The sequence below is a fragment of the Typopeltis vanoorti genome, chromosome 2 (genome assembly GCF_054136105.1).
Source record: "Typopeltis vanoorti isolate ZY-2024b chromosome 2, IOZ_Tvanoo_1.0, whole genome shotgun sequence".
Classification (NCBI taxonomy): domain Eukaryota; kingdom Metazoa; phylum Arthropoda; class Arachnida; order Uropygi; family Thelyphonidae; genus Typopeltis; species Typopeltis vanoorti.
Genome location: NC_143550.1, coordinates 45,091,606 through 45,108,292, shown reverse-complemented (window position 1 = coordinate 45,108,292; position 16,687 = coordinate 45,091,606). Strand labels below are relative to the sequence as shown.

At 33.7% G+C, this 16,687-nt stretch overlaps 1 protein-coding gene across 1 annotated transcript in view; it reads left to right on the top strand.

Moving 5' to 3' along the window:
• LOC150108978 (receptor-type guanylate cyclase Gyc76C-like) overlaps positions 1-16,687 on the top strand; it is a 276,890-nt gene that overhangs the window by 167,839 nt on the left and 92,364 nt on the right. The gene's annotated exons all lie outside the window — the stretch shown is intronic.

The window sequence follows — 16,687 nt, the reverse complement described above, 5'->3', positions numbered from 1 at the left end:
GCAGTAGACTAACTGTATTTATGCTGATATATAAACACTCTTCAGTAGCAAACATGACAGCATGGTTGATATAGATTCCTCTCGGTAAGCAGAATCTAATCATTGATCTGCTCAAATAACGTGATAAAGATATAACAAACAGAGTAAGATCGTAATACCAGCTGGAACAAGGAACTTTTCTTGCGTGTCTGTTGCTACGTTTATGTAATTGGGAAATGGATGCAGGATAATGTTTTTGTAAGAGGAAATTGCATACAGTGCAGTTTTCCCCAGTGAGTATTTACTTGTCACAGTTATAGCTAATCTACTGAGACATATAATTAATTTCGTTCTCCTTATATATCACAATCTCTTATTTCAAAGAACTCTTCTTAAAAAGTTTTACACTATATTAAATAACATTTCATTCTCATTTTATCAGCTTTATGTCCTGCTTCTAGTAAAAGGACGTTCAAGCTATTTCTTCACAATTTTTGAATCGATTCAGATAAATATTTGTTTATTCAAATACTATAACCACTCGACTCGATCATGTATCTCTTGTAAAAGTATGTTTAGTATAGGAATGCCATTTATTTGTCTTATCTTACTGTTTTTATTTAAAGCATAACAGTTGACCAGGAGAGAAAAGTCTTCCGTTGTCTCCTTAAATTTGTTATTTAATAACAGCTCTCTGAACTATGGTGAGATATTTGCTTACAGCCACCATGAAATACAAGGAGACAATGGAAGATGTCGCTGTAGTGTATAGTTTGCTACGGTGAATTTTCTTTAGAATATTTTTGATGTTAAGGAACTTTGTTTGACTAGAATTGTTTGGGTAGCTTGTTACAACTAGCTGGTTGATTATAATTTCCTAAAGAGAGAATTGTGTGCGTGAATGATGTCGGTGGAGGCACATGTAACCAAGTTGCTCTGCTGTTTGTCTTCCTTCTATTATTTTTGTGATGCCAGTAGGATCTCAGGTTCTAGTCGGGTCTTTCTTAAAGCCCAACTGATTAAAGCTATTGGTGAATTTCAGTGAGTCGGCAGTTTCATAACCGAGAAACTGATTACTTTGTTGGGATTGGAACACGAGTAAAGAAGAATATTCAAGAGATATTTATGATATCAATTAATTTTCTTAACATGACTGCAATTTTTCTATAGTTATTTTGCAAATACTAGTTTGTTTCGACTCTATTTATCTCTAACTCAAGACTCAACAGCCAATGTTCTTGTGTTCTCGTCTCTTTCAGGTTTTCTTTTACCAAATATCCTGATTATTTGAAATATTGAAAAACAAAGTCTATGAACACACACACACGAATTATCTAGAATGCTGCTGGTTTCATTTTTTTATTTTATTTTATTTTTACTTCGGCGCAACATTCATACTGTTCTTCTATTGACTCGTTTATGATTATAGATTAAATTAAAAAAAAAAAAAAAAACGACCCTTCCTTGGATATCTATCTATGCACTAAAGGAGGCAGGTGAAACTCTTAGGCATGACCAACTTTTGGAAATCGGTAGGTAGCTGGCTCCATCCATAGTCGCCACCGTCAAGAAACGAAATTAACGATCGATTTATTAAATTTAAAATATTATAAGATAAAGGGAACATTACTTTGAATGGTGATATTTCTTTCAAACTTCATTTTATCTATTTTAAAATAAGGGTGGGACGTACTGGTTATGTGGAGGTTGAGCAATATGGGAAGTCAAATTAAAACTTGTAAATAATATCAGTTAAATTCAATTCAGGAGATACACATTACGTAGCTTAATTAACAAGAGTGTCTAAAATATCAATGATAATCTTATTTTTAAGATTGAAACATTTCATTTAATTGTTCTCTTGGACTTTTGAATTCAACTTTTGATTTGAACTACAACTTTTTATCCTTATGACAGTCTGTATTGTCTGAGACTCATGTCGCCTGTGAGTTTCCTCTTCTTCACCCTATTAAATAATGGCAGAATTGTGTTCGAATCTTTGCTCGAAACCTCGACCAAAAGTTCGAACATAATTTGTTTCGCAATACGCTAGCTAATATTTATCTATATTCATAAAATTTTTTATCGTCTTTCATATATTTATTCATTTTATTTTCAGTTAAATATAAACTTGTTTCAAAGAATGTCCGAAAACTTCTACGAAAAAAAAAAAAAAAGCAGTTATGCAGTTTTAGAAGTTACTCAAATATTCTGCAAGAAGCAAAAACGTGTACAAGGAAAAAATTAACAAGTATGAGCCATAATTTCTGGAAGACTGAGTACATAGTATTAAAATTCTCTTTGCGAAAGAGATCAGTACAGTATACAGCTCATGTTATCCTTGGCTACCAGAGTTTATCCTAAAGCATGCAATTTGTGTGTCTATTCGTGCAAGACTTTACCTCGATATATGACAATTTGCTTCAAACGCCTTCGTTTTTATTCTTTACTTGTACGTGCAAAACTGAATAAGAATTCGTGTCAAAATTTTCGATAATAACATAATTCCTTTCCTTGTTTGTTTATTTTTATTAGAAAAAATGACAAAATATCTCGCAAGACTGAAAAGTCCAAAAAAGACAACAGATAAGCTACAGTTTAAAAAAAATAATAATAAAATAAATAAATAAACATATATTGGATGTAAGATCACTTTTGCATCAGGAGCTTAAAGAGCTCTCCATTTTTATTCAGATACTTATCTTAACATGGCTGAGTATATTATAGATCAGGGATCAGCAAACTGCGGCTCGCGAGCCACATGTGGCTCTTTGAGTACGTACATGTGGCTCTGAAGTAAAATTGAAAACGAAAATAAAACTATGATAGTTTCATTTATAAAATTTTTAAAGGATTTTATTCACATAAGGGTGATTTCATTTGTTTTATAGGTCTCGCAAACCTTCCTGGCACTAAGATGCTCGATGTCAGGGAGGGGAAAGCGAGAGTGGAGGGGGGTATACAGAGGGAGTGGAGGGGATGGTTGAGCACATGGTAGGCAGGACAGCCAAACAAAGTAACTAATTAGCATTAGGTTTTAGGGTGCCTCGACATCTGAGCTCATTTGCAGAGCAACAAGGTGACTAATAAGTCAGCGCACGGGCGCCCTCTACTGGGCAAGGCAATATGGAAATATGAAAGCAGAGTCCGTGTCGCTTTGCTGTTTCTGCAACTTATTATTCTCTTTTGGCTGGGTGCATCCAGAAACTGTATTAAAGTGAAAAAGGCAACCTGGCAAATATCATTATTATGATAAAGGCAATTATTATATGTATATATATATATAGAATGATTTTATTATATTTAGATACGTTGACGGTCGCGATTTACCGCGGCGTGTTTTATTTCACGTGCAACTGTTACAATAAAACGTGTTACTGGTGAGATTTATTTTCATTATATTTTCGAATTATTGTAAAAAAAACAAAATCAGCTAAAGCATTTTTGTTCCCGTAGTAGGCGAGGCCGTTTTTTAGCGCTCTCTGACTTTTGGAGACTGAGTGGGCAGTTCAATCTCCACTGGTAGCCAATCAGAGATAGCTCGCCCAAGGCTATCACTAATTAATTGGCACGCAGTGAAGAAGGCAGCTAGTAAGTGCCGCCCTCTGGTGTTCCCTAACCCTGACACAATATTTTTAATGTCTGAAAATAGTGTGGGTTCGACGGCCGATTTTCTTGAGTTTACGGGACGAAAAACCCGAGTTTTCGGGAGGAAAATCCCGTTAACCTGTGCCAGAGATCGAATAACTCTGGAACCTGTCGAGAAAAGGCTTAGATAAAGTTCCTCTAGTCGGCGACTAGATTTGAACGCCTTTCGTCGTGCGGTCAAGCGCTGTAGATGGCAAACGCCACTTCTACTGAGCTACACAGCCTATTATTGTTATTTATTATTTTGAATAATCACTTAGTTCTTTTTATTTTCTTTTTATATGATGTATTTATATAACGTGTTAAATAAAATATATTGTTTAGGGTGCTTTTCAACATGTCTACGAAGAAAAAAACTAAGAAAAACACAGATGAGCATCGTGACTTTAAAAATTGAATGGATTGAATCTTTCACGTTTATCTCGAACTCAGATGGCCTTCCAACCTGTCTTATTTGCCAATAAAAACTCGCGCACAACAAAAAGTCAAATTTAGAGAGACACTTCGCGAAAAAACAAAACATGCCACATTTGTCAGAAAATATCCTGTCGGTGACAGGAGAAAGAGAGCAGTTGAACTTCAGAAAAATGTTGAAAAATCAAGTTCTGTATTTAATTATTGGAGAGAGTCTGCCAATGATGTTAATATTGCAAACTTTGTAGTGAGTCAGGAGATCGCTAGGAGAGGAAAACTATTCACAGATGGTGAATACATAAAATGTTGTTTTCTTAATGCATCTGAAGCACGTTTTCGGAATTTCAAAAACAAAGCAGAGGTTTTAAATAAAATTAAAAATATACCGTTATCTGCCAAAACAGTACCAGATTGGACAGTTACAATGTCCTCAAATGTGACCAACCAACAAGTCGTAGACGTTAAATTAGCTTCAGCTTTATCAATTGCGGTAGATGAATCTTGCGACATCAAGGACACAGCCCAAATTTCCCTTTTTGGTGCGGTATGTATCATCTGAGGGTCCGAGAGAAGAACTTCTAGGATTATTGCCTCAAGGTCCAAACGTGTGGAGAGGACATAGCAAATGCCGTCCTTGAATGCATGGAAAAAAAATCATATCCCACTCAATAAAATTGTGTCAATTGCAACCGATGGTGCAAGAAGTATAACGGGAGCGAAAAAGGGTTTTGTTTCAATTTTAAAAGGAAAAATGAATCATGAAGTGATTACTTTCCATTATACTCCACCTGGAAGCACTTTGTGCACAAACATTTACAGAAGAAATTGGTAAAATTATGGAATTAGTAATTAAGATTACCAACACCATTATAGCAAAGGGACGTAACCATCGACAATTTAAAGAGTTAAGTGAAATGGAGAGCGAGTATTCAGATCTTCTCCAGCACAACAGGGTTCGATGGCTTTCCAGAGGCGACATACTAAAGCGTTTTGTATCTTGAAAAAATGAAATCAAACTTTCCTCGACAACAAGGATGTTCAATATCCAGAATTAACAGAAGATCGTGGTTGCAAAACTTGTACTTTATGGTTGACGTTACATCACAACTGAATCAGCTCAATCGTAAATTATAAGGCAAGGGAAACGCTGCTTTTTCAATGCCAGAGGAAGTTATTTCGTTTGAAAAGAAATTGATTCTGTTCGCTGAAGATTTAGAGAGGAGATCTTTAGTTCATTTCCCAAACTTGTCTCAATATCGCCGAGAAAACAGTGCCCTCATTAACAAAGATTATTTCAAGACAGCAGTTTTAAACATGAGAGAATCTTTTCTTCAAAGGTTTCAGGAATTCAGAAATAATAAAGCGACTCTAGCTTTTATTACAAATCCTCTTAATGCCAATGCGAAGAAATTAAATTTTTCTCCTTTTCATATTGACACGTCTAATTTTGAAATACAATTGCTAGACTTGACAAGCTAAGGCTTATGGAGCTCCAAATTTGTACGTCTTGGTACTGAAATAGAAGAACTGGAAAAAGAAAAATGCAGTCTGATTTCACAGCGCCAGCAGACTGCTATAAAAGAACTACAGAAGGCAGACTCGATGATTTTTCCGGACTCCTATCAAGAGTTGAAAAAAATTGCATTTGGTGTTCTCAGTATCTTCGGGTCTACATATTTACGTGCGCAATCGTTTTCTAACATGAATTTCATTAAAATGTAAATTGAGGGGCCAAATTACTGATGTCAACTTGGAATCGTGCCTTAAATTAAAAACGACTAGTTACAAACCGGACATACACAAACTTTGTAAGGAAATACAAGCTCATTGCTCACACTGATTAAAACGAACGACAGCAAATTTTTTGTGTGATTTTTTTTCTTCATTTAATAAAGATATAATTAATATTATAACTTGTTATATATTACTGTAAAATTACTATAATATTACTTTAAATTTTCTTTATTTGTAAAAATATATTTATAGTTCTCGAATAATTTTTAAATTGTTGTGAGGGACAGGTTTGGCTCTTCGTCTAAAAAGTTTGCCCACCCCTATTATAGATTAACAATCAGGAGTATCATTTGGAATCAAACTTCGAATGCGTCGCTTTAGTACGTTGCCTTATGAGTTGTTTGACCTACAGTAGTTAAGGTGCGTAGAAAACTATGCCAACAAGCAAGCGAAACTCCTCCCCATGACGACAGTAAGGATACAGATAGCGGATGTCATGACGAGCTACAGATGCATCTCTTTATACTGGAAAATCGACATTTTTGTCACAGTTGGCCAGAACGCATGAGGAATGCAGGAGAACAGTATTGATGGCTTAGAACGCTACAGATCCAACACGTATGCAATAGACATATAACGGAATCACCATCCCATGTTGGTGATTCCGTTAACGGCAACACAACATTTTGCTATTATGCAATATTGTTTAGACATATGAAGTCGCATACTGGTATTCCAATCGGGAGTTCGCCCTTTATAGAACTCTGTTTTTGACATACGAAATTCAATAAAGTATAACCAAAGTGTGTGTATATGCATCAACTATTTTATTAAGCTTTATGAAAAAGTTTTCTACAGTTTCCGTTACTGCAATGCCTTCCCCCCCCATGTTTCTCTATATCATTTCAGAAATTTACCATCTTCCCGAAATCATTACAAATCAATGATTTGTGTTCTTAGATTTCGTGTAAGTTAATATGGCCCATACGTATTCCAGTAATTAATATTTCATTATGTATTATAGTTCTACATGGATTTAATTTTTTGGATGAATCCATTGGATATTACACGTACCTTTTGCTGTTATTACTCGATTTTGCAATCTTATCTCTCACCATATGCACCACTAATGTTATTATCTCTCTCTCTGCTCTACATTCTCTTAATTCAGAATACAATCTTCTTCTCTATATATTAAACTACATAGGGGGAAATTGTAGTTTTAGTATTGAACTCAGTACTTAGTCTTCTAATTTCAATGATAAGGTGTTATTCCAAAAACTCGCCGATAATTTGAATCTGTTTGAATATTTCAATTGACATTTAGGAATGGTATCAAATGCATTTTGAAAATCTAAAAGCAAAAATATACATTTTTTAATATCGAAGACACTTTTAAAGTGATATTTTAATTCATAAATTTCACTGACTGTTGATTCTTCTGATATAATTAATCTTCACGTAATGTCGCTGTGTTGCAGAAAATTCTAAAATCCTATTTTTTATTAATTTAACAGTATTCTTAAAATATAGAATATAACATTAATATTCCAAAATTCTCCTTACATTTTTTAAATTATCTTGTTTGAAATTGGAATAAAATGTTTCTAAATTCACTAATATTAAGTACACCTATTTATTTTTTATATACTTTCTAATAAATATTTAATTTTGCTCTCCAATTTTAATTGGTGCTGCTATTACTGCTGTGCTGATATCTAGAATGGTGCAACTATTGTGCTGATATTATTCGGCCGTAATAATAATTAGTCTTGATCATTAGCTTACGATAGTCATCCATTGGTCGACAATTATGTACAAATCGCAAAATATTTTTTACCTTGCAGATTATAATAATTTTATTTATTTAATTGTTCGATTATTTCCTTTTTGTTACGAGTCTTTTATTTTTGAGTTATTTCGAATGACTATTGTTTATTTGTTCATGAAAAATTATAATTTCACAATTTTATTTGCATTGTAAAGTTTTCCATTTTCTAGTTGTATAAACTACGAAACCCACCTAATTAGAGATTTTTGGTTTGAGTTGTATCTTCCTTTGTTCAAGAAACATTTCAGAATAAGAAATTCGCTTTGAAAATAATCATAAATTCTCGAGAACTGGCATGAAATAGAAATGAAAATAGCAAAAATGCTTCGAATTGGAACAGTCTGTCCAGAGACTTTGAAATAAAATTATCTTAAGAGAAAAAAAAATCTTTAGGAATTTTTATAAGATTACTATTTGTTTTTGTTATGTATTTCAATATTTAAATATGTTAAAGAAAAATATATTTAAAGTTTGACGGATTTTATATTAATTTATTCAAAAAAATAAAAATAAATAAATACAAAAAAAAATAGCTTGCACTTATCTGTTGCGAGTGCAAAAACACTAAAATTTCGTGTTTTTCGAATAGGGCACAATAAGAAGAGATTAATCCTGTAATCCGTTTCTCTAGAAATGCTACTTTGACGGAAAAGATAGCTTCCCCCATAGTTGTCTTTCCTACAATTATTTCTTTGCAACAACAAAAATAAAGAATCTCATTTATATATGAGAGAGAGAGAGCGCTTGAAGAATGCTGAAGCCTACATAAATGTACTGGGCTATTTATAGTACATTCTGATTGGAAAGTCGTGAACGGTAACATGTGTAGTTTGGCACTTTAATCGCAATCTTTTCACGAAGACGTGAAGTTTCTAAAACTACATAAACGCATTGAGAATATGAAAAACGAACCCACACACAAACTTCTGTAAAAAGCAAGAGCAATAGTCAATATGTAGTTAAAATATATTTTTGCATTAAAATTGCTAATTTTGTTTATGATTAAATAACAAAATATTTAAATTTGTTTCAATTGTATTTTCAATTTCTGAATTTGTTAATCAGCGTAATACATTTATTAATTGGTCAATTCAAAACTTTCATAAAAATTAAGTATCGAAAAATTAATGTTCTGCATAGCAATTGTTGAATTTGAACTTCATAAAAATATTACTAACAATATAAGGAGAAGTTTAGTTTTTAGCAGTATCATTATCATTTTACATAATAACTGTATCACAATATTATTATAACACAACTGCAAGAAAATAATGAAGAGCCGTATTGCACATTTACAGTAGCTGTATTATATACGTAACACTTCTACAAATGAATACGCATGTTACGGTAGCAGATAATCTGTAAATATTACATCACTATAATTATAATATGCTAAACTTCCTATTCTTTTTAAACTTGACATTATTTTGACCTTTCTACATTTCGAACAACTACACGAACATCTGATCATACATCAGTTTATTTCCTCTACGAAAGGAAGAGAATATCTATGATTTTTCTTTATTGACTCAGAATTTATATTTATGGAATCAAATCAATTGCTGATTCAAATAAACTTGTGCTTTCGGTTAATATAACTTAAAATTTAGAAGTACAGTATTGCTAAATCCGTTTTTTTTTTCGTTCACAAACTCCAACTAACACAGAACTCTGTTAAAGTGCATTGTTAACATGCTTTAACTTAAAATCAATGTCAAGATATATATTCTGCATGAACAAGTATCGTTCCCGCTGTTTATCGTGCGCATGCGCATTCAGGTGAAGATTGTCTAAGTCTAGGAATGAGCATCTTTATGCTATTTCGGTTTTTTGTATAAACCTGTTTTCATATCGCAATAAAGACAAGACAAAAAAGTTTCAGATAGCTATTGTAACATAATATGATTTTTGTAGACTCCAAAAGCGCAATAATATATGAAAAACCAACTTCCAAATTCATATTCTCTATTCGTAATTTTTCTTGGCAAAATTGCCAAAAAGAAACCAATTACCTAAACAAGGGTGTGTACGTGTAACATTTCCTAATAGGCAGTCTGAAGTAGTGGAGGGGAAGACGGTAGGTGGCAAGAGGTAAACCTTGAAGTAATGGAACTACTAAATATAATCGCTAACTGGTTAGTTTGTCGAACACTTGCCACGTGTTATGGGTGACGGACATTACGCAACATTTGTCGTTTTATATTTCGCCAGTTGTGACGATCTCTTTCCTTTATTTTAAATGAATTATTCTTTTAATCAGCGTTTAATTTTGAAACGCAATAATTTTTTCTCTTTAAACTAGAAATTATGAGATAAAATTGAATATACTAGAATTTATATTAATTCTTATATATTAATTATTAATATATATATAAAGTTGAAAAGGGAGTGTTTGGTTTGTTTATATTTCGATTATTCGTAGGCGATATTTTTATTCGTTAAATTTGGTACAACATTAAATTACTTTATGAAATGTTTATATACAACAAATATACATCGCATCCGTTCTAGGTGTTGTCTCTCGTGCCTATAGTATTATATGCGAGGATTTATCAACAGCTAGATTTCGTTGTAGAGAAACTTCTAAGAAGTGACAATTATATGAGGTATTTGAAGAAATCTCTTGATGCCGCGTACAGAAAACCAAGTGAAGATTAAGTCACTCCAGCGAACTGATCTGAAGTGGGGGTATATCCCCCTCCCCCTTGTCTGCACTGTGTTGAAGAAGCAATGCGTTTCCCAAGTCTTGCAGAAATTTGGGCACGATAACCACAGAAACGTGTGAAATGTTACAACATTCGTCTAAACAACTTTAGAGTTGATTCAAGAACAAGGAAGATCAAATGTCAAGGCCGTACTGATCGATCATTTATTTCGATCACAGTGGCCTTGACATTTGATCGGATCTATTTCTCTTGAATCGACTTGACGCTTTTCACCGAACGGTGGTCGTAACATTTTTGCTAAGCGTGCCATCGTAACAAGATTGAAACAGAAGAACTTGATGCATGCACACAGTGTTTTTGATCCGGAATAAACTGGTGTATCAAGAATTTCTTCTCCAAAGCCAGACCACAAATCATACCTGAATTATACAGTTCATGTATACAGAATCATTGAGTAATGCCTTTGAAATGCACACTCTTGGTTAAAATCACTGTTTCGCAATTCTCAACTACGGATAGATTCTGCAAATAACGTTTTAATATCGAATAAAACAAGTCTGTCATAAACCGTATGAGACACTCTTCTCTTGTAGTCTCCCAAATAATCCTTTGTTAAACTAGTTCGATTTCAAATTCCACCATTATTTAGCGATCAATGACATTCATTCTTATATACTTAGTATTTTTCGTAGTCGATGAATCTGCAGACAAAAATTATATATCTAAGATAAAAAAGCCGATAATTTCGTTATTTTCCATATCTCCAATATATAATTTTTTTAAAAATCTCTTCTCGTTTTTAAATTTTATTGTGAAAGGGAGATTTCATATGAGACTTAATCTTTATGTGAAAATCTCTTATGAAGATTAGTCGAGTTAGGGCTTTAATGGCCGTCATCAAAGACCCGATTGGATTTAAACCCAGGCTTTTTCTTCCGAGAGAAGCTTAAAAAAAAGCTAACAAAGAGTGCACTCACAGATACGCCAGCATAACTTCTTCAAAATTATATAAGCTCTTTCTGCAAGATTCCTTTAGTCTTCTCAGCAACGAACTGTCGGCTATACAAAACGTAAGGTGCTTTATCTTTGCAATATTGAAACGGTATGCATTTTCATTTACCCACTGTTCCAGTTTAATAAATTTCATCTGAAGGGACTGTATCATAACTATGGCTTCCAAATTAGCGCCATCCATTTGCACTCTTCATTCTATTCCGTTATCATTAGTATACACGATGAACAGCAGTGGCACTAGCAAAAAGTGCTGTTGCACACTGATGATTACGCCAATGGCACACCTTAGACTCGCTAATAACTCTCAGCAAGGAAGCGTATTCTTATACATGCCACCACTTATTTCTGTCTTAAGCATCAACCTCTGCGAACAAAAACTGAATCCGCTGTATCGTGCTTTGTTCATTTATCCTAACACGATTGGCATTTTTGTTATAAAACAACATAGATAGAGGTCATCTAGTTTTATAGAAGTTAAGACGATGAAGCAGGCTGAAGGACACAGCTGCGAAATTTTCAGACAACCTTAAAAATTGAGAATTCAAAATTAAATTTCATGGAATTCTAAATTAAACGATTTAAGTTAAAGATACATTTTGATTAATAACTATCACTCGTCCAGTATCACAATGCTATCGTTCAATACTGAAACGACTTAAGTTTTTTTAATGATCTTTGTAATTTTTTGTGATCATGCAATATTCCTCTTGATTTTATTTATTTTTCGCGAAAAGCTAAACATTTTCATCCCATAAGTTTTAAACGTACTCTGAATTCATATTCTCGTATTGGGAAAAATAATGCTCAAATATAAGTGGAGCAAAAAAAAAAAAAAACTGTTTATATTTCATAGTTGTAGACCATTATAACATTGAGCTCAACATCAAAAAACGGCTTCTTGTGGCATATTCAGTGATAGAAAGGGACAGAATTAGCGAACTTAGATGGGAACAAGATTAATAAAATTCCCTTAAGAAATCATGCTGTCGTCCATACGATATCATATGCAACCATTTCTGAAACTGTCTTCTAAGTATAATTGACAATTCCCTCTAGAAATATAATGATTAGTTTAATTACTAAATATATGAAGAGCCAAAGGCTTCAATTCGGCGACGTAAAATTATTTAAATTAAGGGATATTACATCGCATATTGTTTAACAGCCGAAAAAGAAACTCAAAGAGTTTCATGCCGAATATAGAAACTATATAAAGTTCGGCTAGTCCAAGCGTAAGCAAATACCTGGATACTGCAGCAACTGACCCTTAAGGTAGTGCAACACTGAGGCAACTCATACTAAGGGTAGAGCAAGCTCCGATCACTATTCTTGGTATTATGATCCACCCTTACTATGAGTTGCCTTAGTGTTGCACTACCAAATGGGTGATATGTTGCACTATCCAGGTATTTTCTCATCAGTTTGGACTCGCCGAACTTTATATAGTTTCTATATTCGGCATGAAACTCTTTGAGTTTCTTTTTTCGGCTATGAAACAATATGGGATGTAATATCCCTTAATTTAAATAATTTTACGTCGCCGAATTGAAGCCTTTGGCTCTTCATATATTTAGTAATTTATTATGACACCTTCTTGGAAATTCCTATAGTAGGGTATATTAAAATTAAAATCATAAGCAGTATGCTGGGAATTTTTCTAGCTTTCCAGATGTGATAAGCCAAATTTAGATACAAATATGGAAATCCTATTCCAAAACATCAGGAATAGTTGGGGGGCAGCTGTTTCACAGGGATTTAGCATGGCGAATAGCCTACGGACAACTCCCTGTGAAACTGATCAAGTCCCGCTATAGACCAAGTCTGTGCGACCCCTTCTGTGACTTCTGCCAGAGTGTTGAAACGGTAGGACACTTCTTTTAATTTTGTACTCCAAAAATTCATAATTTTTCTGATCGACGTGATCAAGCATCACATCTGCAAAGTGCGGAAAAAGTCCGAGACACAGGACAAAAGCGTAATCTACGCAAGAGTCGTAAGCGGGCTCTATTCCATCTGCCAAAGTTTCCAGCCCAAGAAAGGCATCTCCTAGGCGATTACAAATTTGTAAACAAATGGTGCAAACCACCCATAATATGTTTCCTTATACAGAGGCAAATAAAACCCTGTCTCTTTCTATATCTCCTAGGCGATTACAAATTTGTAAACAAATGGTGCAAACCACCCATAATATGTTTCCTTATACAGAGGCAAATAAAACCCTGTCTCTTTCTATATCTCCTAGGCGATTACAAATTTGTAAACAAATGGTGCAAACCACCCATAATATGTTTCCTTATACAGAGGCAAATAAAACCCTGTCTCTTTCTATAAGGTAATCCACAGGTCTTACAGTTCAACAAACAGGAGGGGGTCGGCCTGAGAACCCGAGCAGCGAAGGCTTACGTCGAGGCGGTGCGGCTCCTCGTGAGCTGCATCACTCGGGCCAGGCCTCCCCCAAATCTCCGTTCTCTGGTTTTTTTTCTGACCTCAGTCGCCCTTCAAAACAATGAATCCCTTTAATTCGGCACTGAGCTAATCAGTTAAGTTCCAAAATGCAATCCTATATAATTTAAGTTTAAAATGTTTTCAGTTTTTCTTTCTTGTAGGAACAGGAGACATCTACAGACACTTGGTTTAATTTAATTTAAGTCGCGTTTTTATATATAGAGCAATAGGTGTTAAGAGATGACATCTTCAGACACCTGGTTAAATTTAGTTTAAGCAATGGGGTAAAGTAAAGTACGTTTAAAGTTTTTTTTCAGAACAGGTGAGAAGAGATGACATATGTACGGACCCTTTACCCACAACCTCTTGGTTACATAGCTAAACAGGTTGACTGAGACCTCTTTATTATCTCTTACTATCATACTCTACCTTTCGTTCCGATGATGAGAGACATGAACTCCCATTTTTACTCACTGATGAGACCTCAATAAAGGTTGAAACCGGTCTGGGTAGTGACCTTCTCTCATAATGTAGAACAGTAATACAGCTCCAAGGAGCTGGGTTCACATTATGGGTAAATACCAAGAATAGTGATCGGAGCTTGCTCCACCCTTACTATGAGTTGCTTCAGTGTTGCACTACCAAATGGATTAGTTTAATTTTTTTGCACTTGTTAAGGTCTAACCATCTTACACTGTGATTCTCAACATTTTGTATTTGAGCTAACTTAATCAAATGTATGTAGATAGCGGGTAGAAATCTGTAATTTACACAATAAACATTCATAGAATCACAAATATTAAAGAAATGAGTAATAATTTTTGTTTAAACTGATTGAAATCCACGAATGTTTTTCGAGGCAAAAATTTCTTCAGCACCTTTTTTTTTTCAGGATTTCCTCTTTTGGTATTTCCCCTCTACGATCTATCTTCAACAGTGTTGTGAACAAGACAATAAAGCACATCAATGTTTACATAAAAACAAAGAATGTTGTAACTGTTTTAAAATATAGCTTTATACTTTATTAAAAATTAGCTGTCTTAAGAAAATGAATTGCTTAGGTCTTCAAGAATTTTGAAGAAAATTGAGGGGATTATCTCATTTTTATTACCTTGACACCTAGTCTGGTTTGGTTGAATGAACGAACGTAACTCAAAATTCTAAGAAAATCGAGTATGTACTCTGCACAAGTTAATCCTCTTAGTTCCGGTAAGAAGAATATGGAATCGCTAAGACGGGCAAGTGTCAAAGGTATTAAAAACTTTTGACAACCATGTTGCAAACACAGCGAATGGGATCTTATCTATTTCCGAAGAAAAGATATCGGGGGAACTCTTTTGATTGGACATCAGTTTCCATCTTCCTTCTTTAATTTTTAGAACATTAATCAACGCATAAATTGCATTCAATTCTGTATGAATTTTTGAATGAATTACAGGAAACATGAAGCAAGGCAAGAAGTTACCTCAAGTCTTCAAGAAAGTACCTCTACCATGGCAAGAATAAACTGTACACGAGGCCACCCATTGAAGTTAAAGAATCTGTTTGACCCGCAAGTGATTGTCCAATCGTCATCCACATATGAGAGAGAAAAGATTCACCTTTTGAGGCCAATGTTGCATGATTTAAGATATTCAATTACGTAATATAACTTCAAACATAAATGCAGTTTTGAAATAAGCAGATAGTGCTCTGTTTTGCTACATGCATTATGTAAATTATGAATAATGTACATAACGTTGTAAAAATAATCATAATTTAAAATTCTGAATATTTTTACGTATTGTTTATGTCAGTATGTTTATTAGTTTTAGTTTCATAACACGCATTGTCGGCACTTGCGATGTGCCCGTTATGTCAAAAATGATATGTAAAGCAGTTAAAAATTTATGTACTTATTGGATTTAATATTTGTATTACTTACAAGAATTTTATTGTAATTTAAAATGATCAAAAGTTGTGTTTTATGAAGGCATTGTCGCTAACGGAGACAACGTGTGCCATTATACCTAGTTTCTCGCTTGCCATTTTCAAGGAGTGCGCATGCTCGCCGAGAAGTTTGATGTGTGATTGACAGCGTTCGAAAGGAATTTAGAACACAGACCGGCAGATATTTAGATTCAGAGGAACCTGAGTTTTTTTTTTTATGTGACAGAGGAAAATTAATAGTATATTCCGAAAAAGGAATCGTGAATTAAATGTGTGCTACATGAGTGAAGAAAAAGGATCCTGTGAATAAAGTCATATATCTTCGGAAAAGGGCCTTGACAGAGAGAAACTATGAACATTTTGTCATTGTGAAGACAAAGTGTTTAGTCTTAAGTGTAAGTTTATTTTTAAAATGGCCTTGGATTCAATTAATTTGTAGTTATGTAATATTTGTTTGAAGTGTATATATTGATTTTGTTATATTAAATGTGTTTATTTTGTATTTTGATCTTGAGTCAGTGATTATTTGGATTCTGAAAGAAAGAGTTAAGATCATTGCACCAATTGGAGTGAACCCTTGTGCATATAATAATATCTAGGTACACTCGGAAATAAATAAAAAAAAATAATTGTTAGAAAAAGAGGTGGATTAAAAATCTCCTCTTTAAATAAATCTATTTTATTAACAACGTGATGTAGAAAACAGTGAACACTCGTTTATAAGGGGAATTAATTATAGATTATGTTGATACGCGTGTTATATTTGAAACTTGCTGTTCTCTAAAATCAAATTTCTCCATTCACGAAACACAATACTGAAGAATTTCTGATACAAGTTTTTATTTACCATTCTCAATACCTACCGTTATTGAAATCTTCATCGTAAATTCAATGCGAGTACGCACTTGTTTTCCAGTGCTTTCTGTAGAAACTCATGCAAGTACTGTCTGAAATCTCTACTACATCGCTCCTATAATTCAATCAAAATTGCTCAACCCATTCGTCTCTTCGGTCGTCTAAAGGTCAG